We start from the raw sequence: 13,055 nt of genomic DNA on the forward strand, positions 1-13,055 counted from the left end.
ATGAATTAAGCTAAAAATTTTCTTGATACAGTCTTATAAAATTCATCAAAACAATCTAGGTTTTGTAAAAGATGCATATGCCTTTTGGTCTTGATTCTTTCAATTAACAGGAGGTGACATTATATAAGCTATTAAATTTTGAGATTCAATATTTTCACTTGAGAACTGGAAAAAAAAATTCAGAGTCATTATGAGGATTAGAGAAAGCAATTTTTTGTGGGGAAAAAAACCTACTAGACTATAAACTCTCAAAGAATGTCAATTTTCCTCCGTTTTTCTTAGGCATATTGGAGTTGCTTCTTAAGAATTTTTGTTCCTTAGTGTTGGAACCATGTTAGTCACAAAGTAAATGTTCAGTGAATTTTAGTTAAATAAATGTAATGAAATACTTTACAAAAATGTTAAAAATGAATTAAGGTGTTTTATTAATTTCTTTGACATCTGTATACCTTCATGTTTTTTATTAAGGTACAGTATAGATTTTTTGTTTTATTTATTTGTTATTTTATTTAAGTTATACAAGTTTCATGTATTTCATACATACAAATTAAGAAACAAAGTGATACTTCTCTCCCTACCTTCCATCCTACCCAAGCTCCAACACTTCTTCCTCCTCCCTCTCACATTACCACTCTTAAGTTTTACAAAGATATATTTTCAGTTTACTTAATGATTGTATAGTCAACCCTACACTAAGTAAAAGATTTAAAAAAAAAAAAAGTGCTGTTCCTCAACAGGAGAGATAGGGCTGTAAACAATCATTGAATCTCAAATGTTACATTCTATTTCAGGTACTCTATTACTTCAAATCAAGGAAAACATTATATCTGTCTTTTTTGGGCTGGTTTATTTCACCAAGAACAATGGTTTCCAGTTGTGTCCATCTTGTTGCAAAAGATATGATTGCATTTATTTTACAGCTGAGTAGTACTCCATAGTGTATGCACACATTTCTTTATCCAGTCAAGAGTTGATGGACATTTGGGTTGATTCCATAATTAGCTATTATGAATTGTGCTGTATCAAACATGGAAGTAAGATAACTCTTTCAGATGCTAATTTCTATTGGCTTGGGTAAATTCCCAAGAGTGGGATGGCTGGGCCATAAGCAGGTCTATATTCAGATTTCTGAAGTATCTTCATACTGTCTTCCATAGTGGCTGTACCAGTTTACATTCCCACCAACAGTGAATTAGGGTACCTTTACACCACAACCTCACCAGCATTTGTTGTTTGTTGATTTCTGAATGTGAGCCATTCTATCTGGGGTGAGGTGAGACCTCATTGTGGCTTTGATTTTAATTTCCCTGATGGTTAGTGATCCTGAACATTTTTTTCAAATGTCTGTTGGCCATTTGAATTTCCTGTCTTAAAAAATACTTCAAGTCCTTTGCCCATTTCTTAACTGGATTATTTGTTTTGTTGTTGTTGAGTTTCTTGAGCTTTTTATAGATTCTGGTTATTAATCCTTTATCAGTTGCATAGTTTGCAAATACTTTCTCCCATTCTGTCAGTTGTTTGTTCACTTTGTTGAGTGTTTCTTTTGCAGTGCAGAAGCATCTCGGCTTGAAGAAATCCCATTTGTCAATCCTGGCTTTGACTGCCTCTGTTTCTGGGATATTTTCCAAGAAGTCTTTGCCTATGCCAATTTCTTGCAGAATTTCTCCAATGTTCTCTAATAATTTGATAGTATCTTGGCTGTAAATTCGGGTCTTTGATCCATTTTGAATGGATTTTTGTGTAGAGGTCTTGCATGTCTGGGTCTTTTGGTAGAGGTCTTGCTTCATACTTCTACATGTGGAAATCCAGTTTTCCCAGCACCATTTGTTGAAGAGATTGTCCTTGCTTCAGGGGTTGATTTTAGCTCCTTTGTCAAAGATAAGTTGATTGCATATGAGTAGGTTGATTTATAGAGATTCTATTCTGTTCCATTGATTTACCCACCTATTTTTGTGCCAGTACCAGCCTGTTTTGATTATTGCTGCCCTGTAGTATGTCCTGAAATCTGGCATTGTGATGCCTCTGGCTTTGTTTTTGTTGTATAAAATTGCTTTAAGGGCTGGTGCTGTGGTGTAGTGGGTAAAGCTGTTGCCTGCAGTGCCGACAAGCCAAATGGGTGCCAGTTCAAGTCCTGGCTGCTTCATTTCTAACCCAGCTCTCTGCTATGGCCTGAGAGAGCAGTGGAAGATGGCCCAAGTCCTTGGGCCCCTGCACCCACGTGGGAGACCTGGAGGAGGCTCCTGGCTCCTGGCTTTGGATCAGCCCAGCTCTGGCCGTTGCAGCCATTTGGGGAGTGAACCAGTGGATGGAAGACCTCCCTCTCTCTGCCTCTGCCTCTCTATAACTCTACCTCTCAAATAAATAAATGAATCTTTTTTAAAAAAATTGGTTTAGCTATTTGGGATTTCCTGTGTTTCTATATGAATTTCAACAATGTTTTTTTCTATATCTCAGAATGTCCTTGGTATTTTGTTTGGAATAGCATTGAATCTATAAATTGCTTTCAGTAGTAAGGATACTTTGATGATAATGAATCTTCCAATGCATGAACATGGAAGATTTTCCCATTTTTAAATGTCTTATTATATGTCTTTATTTAATCTTTTGTAATTCTCATCATAGAGATCTTTGATGTCCTTGGTTAAATTTATTCCAAGATATTTAATTTTTTTGTAGCTATTGTGAATGGGATTGACCTTAGAAGTTTTTCCTCAGCCATGGCATTGTTTGTATATACAAAGGCTATTGATTTTTTTGTGTTAATTTTATATCCTGCCTCTTTGCCAAATTCTTTTATGAGTTCCAATAGTCTCTTAGTGGAGTATTATCTGACACAAAGAGGACAGTTTATACTGATAAAATTACTGACACATTAAGAGACACAAAATCTATAAATGTATATGCACTGACTAGAACAGCTTTAAATTTATGAATCCAAGCATCACAGTTACAGTATTAAACACTCCACTGGCAGTAACTGTAGGAAAACTACATTTAAAATTTTAAATAATATATAAAATATTAACGACAATGTAAACATCTAGTTGATTTTATGGAATACTAAGTCTAAAAACCCTGAAATGGATATGAATTTCATGTGATGTTTTGTACACAGAATAATTTCAAAATAAAACACATACTGGCTGCAAAATAAGTCTTAATAAATTTCAAGAGAAAAAGCTAAAAATCTTCCATCTAATATCAGGAAAAGGAGTTAAATGTCAGTTCTCATCACTACTATCCAACACAGCACTGTGGTGTAGCTGGTAAAGCCACCACCTGCCACTCTGGCAGCCCATATGGGTGCTGGTTGGAGTCCCAGATGCTCCACTTCCAATCCACCTCCTTGCTAATGGCCTGAGAAAAGCAGCAGAAAATGGCCCAAGTACTTGGACCCCTGAACCCATGTGGGAGACCCGAAAGAAGTTCTTGGTTCCTGGCTCAACCCTGGCCATTAAAGCCATTTGAGGACTAAATCAATGGATGGAGGATCTCTCTCTCTCTGTCTCTCCCTCACCATTACTCTGCCTTTCAAATAAATAAATACATCTTTTTAAAAAAATCAAATAAACATTAATGACTTCAACAAAGACCTAAAACCCATAAAACTGCTAAAGGAAAACAAGGGAAAATCAATCCTTGACGTTAATTTCGGCAGTGAATTTTTTTTGAATATGACACCATAAGCACAGGCAAGAAAAGCAAATATATATATATGGGATTATAACTAAAACAAAATTCTACATAGCAAAGAAAATAATCAACAAATTAAAAGACAACCTAAAGAATGAGAAAAATATTTGGATAGCATATGAGATTAACTCCCAAAATACAAAAAAAAAAATTCATACATAGCCCAACTTAAACATGGGCAAAAATGACAAACATATTTTCAAAGAAGACATATAAATATATAAATGACTAACAGGTATATGAAAAGGTGATAATCATTTATCATCATAATCCTCAAAAAATGGAATTACAAGATGTTACAGCATTCCCACTTCTTAATATTTATATAAAGGGATTTAAACCACAATCTCAAAGAAATACCTATGTTCTCATACCACAGCAGGATTATACACAATAGCCAAGATAAAAAAGCCACTGAAATCTCCATCGATGGATGAGTGGACAGAGAAAGTGTGGCATAGGTATACATAATGGGATACTATTCAGCCTTAAAAAGAAAGAATATTGTCATTGTGACAATACGGATGGACTTGGATAACCTGTGAAGTCAGCCAAACACAGAAAGAAAAACACCATGTGATTTCAGTTATATGTGGAATCTAAAATATTCCTATTGATAGAAGCAGAATGTCATGGTGGTAGGATGGGGGAAGACGTGGGAAACCACCTTAGGATATTAAGCACATGCTTTTGTTCCTTGAGACCCGGAGGTCCCTGACTCCTGCCAGCTCCTCTGGATCCAGGTCACTGTCCAGAGTTGCATCCTCCTCTTCCTCATCTGATACATAGATGTCATCCCCATCCCTTGGCAGACCAGACAGAAGAGTGTCTGCAGTGCTCATGTCCCCCTGTGTTACTTCCTCTAACAACTGGTGGCCCCGGATGGCAGGCAGTGAGAACATGCCAGCCTCCCCGTCATCTGCAATGGAAACCCCAGGCAGATCCATCTTCAGCTCCACTCGCCCCTGTTGCTTTCTCTGCTTCTTTAATTCTGCCACCCCCTGGGCTTTCAGCTCTGCCAGATTTAATTGCTCCTCCTCCTCCTCTTTTTAGGGCTGCCTTGTGATCCCAGGTGCTGACTCCTCCTCATCAGCAGCACCTTCTTCCTCTCCTGAGCTGAGGCTGATGTCCAGTGCCTTTGCTTGCTCTTTCAGATTCTTGGCTACATATTGCCAAAGCCTTGCTCTCCAGTTCAGGAGGGACCTGAGTTCCTTGCGCCCCAGCACCCTGACGTCTTGACAGCATTCCCTTATGTCCTCTGTGGTAGCTGGATGCTGAGCCATTTTTTTTTTAATCATCTAGTGAGATCTCACTGGCTTTGGAGAAGTCAGCCACCCCAGGTGCAGTGATAGAATGAGGTCGCCCTCAGCATAGCCTTCAGTAACCCAGTAACAGTTTTAGACTGAGCTTCAACCTCCTTGAAGGTAAATTTAGGGTGGAAGAATTTACTGCCAACCTTGTCAGGAGCCAGGAATCCTTGGTATACAACAAAGATCTCTGCAAATTCATGGTGAGAGGCGTGGGCTTGGTAGCCTGGCAATGGCAGAATGGCTGCTGGAAGATCCATAGCAGAGGCTGAGTCACGGGAACGGAAGACCTTTGTGATGAAGTAGCCACCGCGGGCCAGAAAATCACAAGGCAGACGCAGAGCTGTCAGTGTCAAGTGGGCTTGTGAGTAAGCATCATGAACCCAGGTGCCCCCAACGTTGGGGGCCCCGTCATTGCGCACGACATCAACCTTCCAGGTTCAGCTCCTTTCTCAGGACCTGCCCACAGCATTGTGTTGTGATGTCCTCCTGCAGTGTCACCACAGTGGGGAGAGGCTTGATTGGAACCAGATCCACTCCCACAGTGAGACTGGATACAGGCATAAACTTGGCAGTCACCTGCAGCCATCCTCCTGGCACGGCACAGAGGTCCAGCAAGGCTCAGGCTTCCTGCAGGAACTGAAAGCGTCGATTCAACTGGATTAGCTCGAAAGCAGAGCAGGAATGGTAAGCTGTATCCTTTGCCAAGTGATAGCACTTGTCTCGCCAGCTCTTGCCGACTTTGCCCTTCGTGCCCACGGTGGGATGGCGGAGTGTCACTCAAGCTGAGGAGAAAAAGGTCATTGGGAACACGTCTCCCTGGGCACTGCATTCCGTCTACCTCGGAGCCCCTGCCGCAGCAATCACCCTCCTAGAAGGGACCGACACGTTCACGAGGAGTCAGCACCGTGTTCACCACACTTGGAGCTGCACACGTAGCAGCAAGCGTACTTCCGCTTCCGCTTGCGACTCCTGCGTCCCTGGCGCCAAATTTTCCGCAATTTCAGGAGTGGCCATAAATGTTTCTCTCCCAGACATATAAGTTGAACATTGGCACAAGAAAGGCTAATTGCAAGAAATAAAAAGTTATAAGAAAACAACATTTAGAAATTCAATTCCCTCTTCACGCTTTTCCCAAGCTCCTCAACTTGAACAACCGCCCTTCCCAACATAACTCCCATTATTTAGTCTTACCTCTCCGCCAACATTTAGTTCTTTGAGAGTGTTAAGAAAAATTTTTGGGCCAGCGCCGCGGCTCAATAGGCTAATCCTCTGCCTACAGCGCCGGCACACTAGGTTCTAGTCCCAGTCGGGGCGCGGGATTCTGTCCCGGTTGCTCCCCTTCCATTCTAGCTCTCTGCTGTGGCCTTGAGTGCAGTGGAGGATGGCCCAAGTGCTTGGGCCCTGCACCTGCATGGGAGACCAGGAGAAGCACCTGGCTCCTGGCTTCGGATCAGTGCGGTGCGCCGGCCCCAGCACGCTGGCCGCAGAGGCCATTGGAGGGTGAACCAATGGAAAAAGGAAGACCTTTCTCTGTGTCTCTCTCTCTCACTGTCCACTCTGCCTGCCAAAAAAAAAAAAAAAAAAAAAAGAGAGAGAGAGAGAGAGAGAAAAGAAACAATGTTAAGTCTAGGAAAACTGATTATGAAAAGAAGAGAATAAACATAAAACATCCATGTATTTTTTAATTTAAAAAAAGTCAGTTCACTATATGTCCTGCAGATGTCAAAAGGAAAATATAGAAATCTTAGGAACAATATTACATAGATACATTGGACATTTTAGATAAAATGGGATGCTTAACAGCCATATCTCTGTCAAGTAAAATAATTTGTTATCAAAACATTCCTACAGGGACCAGCGCCGTGGCTCACTTGACTAATCTTCTGCCTGTGGTGCTGGCATCCCATATGGGCACCGGGTTCTAGTCCCAGTTGCTCCTCTTCCAGTCCAGCTCTCTGCTGTGGCCCGGGAAAGCAGAAGGAGATGGCCCAACCCCTTGTGCCCGTGCACCTGCTTGGGAGACCTGGAAGAAGCTCCTGGCTCCTAGCTTTGGATCAGCACAGCTCCAGACATTGCGGCCAACTGGGGAGTGAACCTGTGGATGGAGGACCTCTCTCTCCCTCTCTGCCTCTCCTTCTCTCAATGTGTGTGTAATTCTTTCAAGTAAATAAATAAACCTTCAAAAAAAAAAAAAGAGAGAGAGACTGATTTTACTCTTTTGCTCAACATAGGACTGGAGATTTTTGGAACAGATAAATGAAAGGAAGAATAAAATTGTGTGTGAAGATGATATGAGTATTTATATAAAAATTAACAAAAATGCAAGATGTTAGATATGAGATCAGTTTTTTAAAAATGGGCTTTTTCCAGAATGGCCATATTCTGATAGTTCAACAAAATGCTGAGAATGAATGTAGAGGAAATTTGTTTGATAAATAATCTCTTGACCTTTTAGAAAACATGGAATTGTCCCTATGTGAAAATACATATGAATCTTCAAGAAGGGTGACATTGTAGACATCAAGGGAATGCAAACTGTTCAAAAAGGAATGTCCCATAAATGTTACTATGGAAACACTGGAAGGCTCTACAGCATTACCCAGCATGCTGTTGGCATTGCTGTAAACAAACAAGTTAAGGGCAAGATTCTTGCCAAGAGAATTAATGTGAGTATCGGGCATATTTAAGCACTCTAAAAGCTGAGATTTCTTCCTGAAATATGTGAAGGAAAATGAACAGAAAAATAAGGAAGCCATAGAAAAGTTACCTAGGTTTAACTAAAGTGCCAGCATGCTCCGCCCAGAGAAGCCTAGTTTGTCAGAACAAATGAAAACAAGTCTGAGCTGCTGGAACCAATTCCCCATGAATTAATGACATAAAAATGTTTTTTAAAAAAAGAATCCTCTGAACTAAAAATATTTCTCACTTGAATAGAAATGGGGTGTACTGTTCCCCAAAGAAATAGTTAAAACAAAAAATTATAAAAAATAGGGCCGGCGCCGCGGCTCACTAGGCTAATCCTCCGCCTAGCGGCGCCGGCACACTGGGTTCTAGTCCCGGTTGGGGCGCCGGATTCTGTCCTGGTTGCCCCTCTTCCAGGCCAGCTCTCTGCTGTGGCCAGGGAGTGCAGTGGAGGATGGCCCAGGTGCTTGGGCCCTGCACCCCATGGGAGACCAGGAAAAGCACCTGGCTCCTGGCTCCTGCCATTGGATCAGCGCGGTGCGCCGGCCGCAGCGTGCCGACCACGACAGCCATTGGAGGGTGAACCAACGGCAAAGGAAGACCTTTCTCTCTGTCTCTCTCTCTCACTGTCCACTCTGCCTGTCAAAAAAAAAAAATTATAAAAAATAAATTATGATGTGTAACAGAAAATCATTTAAAATAAAAATTTTAAATATGACATAAAATAGGTAAATTAAGAATTGATGTAATAAAGATTAAAGACTTAGGGAAAACTAATAAAGAAACCCTAAATAAGAGAAAAGCTATACCATATTCATAGATTTGTAGAATCAATAGAGTTAACATGCTAATTTTCTCTAATCTATAGATTTACCACCATCCCTATCATAATCTTAGCAAACACTTTGATAGAATTTTATACACTGATACTAACATTTATTTGGAGGAGCTGGAATTATTGTATAATGAGTTAAGTTGCAGCTTGCAACATGGGCATCCTAGAGCTGAGTGCCAGTTTGAGTCCCAGCTATGCTGCTTCTGATCCAGCTTCCTGCTAATGTTTCCCCTGGGAAACATCAGATGATGGCTCAAGTCTTGGGCATTACCATCCATTTATAAGATATGGATGGAGTTCCTAACGCTTGGTTTTGGTCTAATCCCAACCAAGCTGTTGCCAGTATTTGAGGAATGAACCAATGGATGGAAGATTTTTCTCTCCCTCACTTCCATGTTCTGACTTTCAAATAGATAAAAATAAGCATTTCAGAAAATAATAAAGACTGTGTATTCTTGGCATATAGGCCTAAGGGGCAGAGAAATAGATAAATGGAACAGAATAGAGTCTAGCAACTAGCCCACAATGACACAGTTCATTTTTGTCAAAGCCTCCATAACAATTCAATAGAGAAAAGAAAGACTTTCATTAAGTTGTTTTTGAACAACCAGTATGTACATTAAAAAAATATATACTGCAAATATTATCTCACATCATACCCAAAATTTAATTTGAGTTTAGATAGAGCCATAAATCTAAAAGTAAAACTATAAAGCTTTTAGAACAAAGTATAAGATATTATCTTGGTAACTAGAAAATTAGCAGATTTATTAGATAGGATATGTAAAACAGTTTCTGTAAAAGAAATTAGATGAATTATGCCAAATTAAAAATTATGCTTTTCCAAAGTTATTATTTAAAATAAATAGGCAACAGGTGGTGTTGTGATGTAGCAGGTTAAGCCATGGCTTGGGGTGCCTACATTCTGTATCAGAGTGTCAGTTCAAGTCTCACCTACTCTTCTTCCATTCAAACTTCCTGATAATGCATCTTGAGAGGCAGTAGATGATGGTTCAAGTTTTAGTTGGGTTCCTTCAACACATGTGGGAGGCCCAGAGTGAGTTCTGGACTCCTGGTTTCAGCCTGATGAAGCCCTGGCTGGTGCAGTCATCTGGGGAGTGAACCAGCAGATGGAAGATATGTCTCTGTCACTCTATTATTCAAGTAGATGAAATAAACATTAAAAGAAAATTAAAAAGTCAAATTTGAAGAATATATTCATGAAATACATATTCTGAATATATAAAGAACTCCCACAGCCACTCAACAATAAAAGATAACCCAAATTAAAAATTGGGGAAAATTCTTGAACAGACTATTCAAAAAATGGAGCTCATAAAAAAGGTATTCAATATCACTAGTCCTTAGGGACATGCAAATTAAAATCAAAATGAAATGCCACACCATGCCTATTAGATTTGCAAATTTTAAAGACCATGACAATATCAAATATTTGCTAGGCTGTGATAGAGTTGAAACTTTTATACATTGCTGCTGAGAATGCAAAACTGTCTACGTACCTTCGAGAAAGTTCCAGCAATTTATTACCAAGTCAAACATGTATCTACCTTTTTTTTTTTTTTTTTTTTTTTTTGACAGGCAGAGTGGACAGTGAGAGAGAGAGACAGAGAGAAAGGTCTTCCTTTGCCGTTGGTTCACCCTCCAATGGCCGCCGCGGCCGGCGCGCTGCGGCAGGCGCACCGCGCTGATCCGATGGCAGGAGCCAGGAGCCAGGTGCTTTTCCTGGTCTCCCATGGGGTGCAGGGCCCAAGCACCTGGGCCATCCTCCACTGCACTCCCTGGCTGGCCTGGAAGAGGGGCAACCGGGACAGAATCCGGCGCCCCGACCGGGACTAGAACCCGGTGTGCCGGCACCGCTAGGCAGAGGATTAGCCTAGTGAGCCGCGGCGCCGGCCCGTATCTACCTTTGACCCACTAATTCTGTTTCTATTTATTTATCTAAGAAAAATGAAAACCCATGACCTCAAAAGATATAAGTAAGAATATTCACAAAACACATATCTGTAATACACAAAATGGAAAACAACCCAAATAAGTCTCTACATATCTTTAAAATGCAATACAAAAAAGTGAATTATTAATATTCACAACAATGTGAATCAGTCCCACAGGATATGATGAATAAAGAAAGTCAGAAGTAAGTGTGCATGTTGTACATTACATTACATTTCCATGCTGTAATATTTTTATGTTTCCTTACATTTTAGAATAGACAAAACTAATATGAGAGTTTAGAAAGTATGAGAGATATGGTTGCTTCAGGGGTTGGGTAAGGATTGACTGGGAAGATAAGGAGGGAATTGTCTTAGAAGATTAAAATACTCTGTATAAGTATTTTGATACAAATGTGATTACTCAGGGACAACCACTTATTAGTCAAAATTGTATAGCTAAGATGTACATTTAAATATATTAAATTTTATAATAAAAATTACAAAAATTATATTTTATTGGGGGAATTGATAGAAGTGTACATGTTGGGGCCAGCGCTGTGGTGCAGCGGGTTAACACCCTGGCTTGAAGAGCCAGCATCCCATATGAGAGCTGGTTTGAGACCCAGCTGCTCCACTTCCAATCCAGCTCTCTGCTATGGCCTGGGAAAGCGGTAGAAGATGGACCAAGTCTTTGGGCCCCTGCACCCGCGTGGGAGACCCAGAAGAAGCTCCTGGCTCCCTTCTTCAGATTGGCACAGTTCCGGCCGTTGCGGCCAGTTGGGGAGTGAACCATCGGATGGAAGACCTCTCTCTCTCTCTCTCTCTCTGCTTCTCCTCTCTCTGTGTAACTCTGACTTTCAAATAAATAAATAAATCTTAAAAAAAAAAAGAATTATACATGTTAATAAGAATGACAGGATCTTGATAATGGTTGAAGCTGGGTATTGGTAACATGGGAGTACTTTATACTTTTCTATTTACTTAGGATATGTTTAAAATTCTCCAAAACAAAAATAGTTTTCACGGGGCCAGCATTGTGGCACAGCAGATAAAGCTGTCACTTGAGATGTCGCCATCCCATTTCTGATCCAGCTCCCTGCTAACATCCTGGGAAAAACAGTGGAAGATGGCTCAAGTCCTTGGGTCCCTGACACCATGTGGGAGACCCAGAAAAAAATGCCTGGCTCCTGGCTTCTGCCTGGCCCAGTTCCAATCATTGTGGTCGTCTGGGGAATGAGCTAGCAGATAAGAGATTTCTCTCTCTCCCTCTCCCTCTCCCTCCCTGTAACTCTATCAAATAAATAAATAAATAAATAAATAAATAAATAAATAAATATTTTAGAAGTATTTTCACACAATCAACATTATTTATAACATATATAATTCATGTTTTTATCCTTGGTCCATACTGAGAACACACAATTTATAAGAATAATGTTTGGGGCTTCCTTTGGCATTTCAAGATCCCATTCATAAGAATTACTCTATAATGATATCTGCATAAGAGAAATTGCTTGTATACAATCATAGTTTATGATAGGCTTCACAATTCAAAGATACTTTCAAATAATCAAACAAGCAAACCAACAAATAAACTTCATGACTTAAAGCATATGATGGCAAAACTATGAAGATTTTACAGTAGAGGTCACAGTTTGTAAGAATAGATTGTAGAATTCAGCATTACTACAATGCATGAATAAAGCTAGACCAGAAAATAAAAAAGTTTCAGTATCAATCAAATTGTCAGTCTAATAGAAAAAGTAACTCACTGTGAGTATTTAAAACAGGACGACTTTAACGCAAGACGTTGATGATACAAGTGACAGAGGAGCAGAAGAGCCAAAGAAAGAATATTGAGGTAAAGCAGCCATCTGTAGCGACCAGACATGTCTGTCATCCCTCTGCAGGAGAGGCAAAGGGAAAAGGGCCCATAAACAGAGCCTAGGTGCTAATGTCTCTTTTTGGAAGTTCTATCCATAAAGGATTTATCCAGTGGAAGCTGGAGACAGGAGCAGATGCAGCTGTTCCGGAAATGCTGCTCAGATGGCAGTCTGGGTGGAAAACCCTCTGATTTTTCCCTCTTCCCACCCTCCCATCTCCAGCTAGTGGCTCCCATTGGCCAAAGCTAGCTGACATGGGAGCCTGGGAAACTTGAATTGCAGGGGATTTAAGTATCCTTAGATCCAAGAAGAGGATTATGTCCAGAATAAAGTAGGCAATGAAAGAAAAAAAAAAGTATGTTTTGGCACAAAGCCTTATGCTCCAGTTTCTATCAACTTATTGAACTTCAGTTCTTCAGTTTCATTTTTGACTTTGCAGAAAGCACAGATGTTTAATGTCTGAATGATTGCTTATGGAGTATTCCGTCTATATCTTTGCTCCCATTAGAGGTGATTTACAACAGATCTAATGATTCTTAAACCTTAGGGACCCTGCCTTGTTCCAGCCTCATCAAAGGCCCTGGGAAAGATCCTTTAAACTTTAAAACAATTGTTTCAATTACATATTCCTTTGTCAAAAGAAGACCCCAAGGGTTGTATAAGCTTCTTGTCCCATAAAACCTGAATTCAGCCTTTT

The 13,055-nt window shown here is 40.2% G+C and overlaps 1 pseudogene; it reads right to left on the reverse strand.

Moving 5' to 3' along the window:
• Positions 1 to 238: 238 nt before the first annotated feature.
• Positions 239 to 13,055, reverse strand: part of LOC103351737 (pre-rRNA 2'-O-ribose RNA methyltransferase FTSJ3-like) — a 46,748-nt pseudogene continuing 33,931 nt past the window's right edge.

Source organism: Oryctolagus cuniculus, chromosome 1 (assembly GCF_051225735.1).
Source record: "Oryctolagus cuniculus isolate XC-2025 breed Fujian yellow rabbit chromosome 1, ASM5122573v1, whole genome shotgun sequence".
Classification (NCBI taxonomy): domain Eukaryota; kingdom Metazoa; phylum Chordata; class Mammalia; order Lagomorpha; family Leporidae; genus Oryctolagus; species Oryctolagus cuniculus.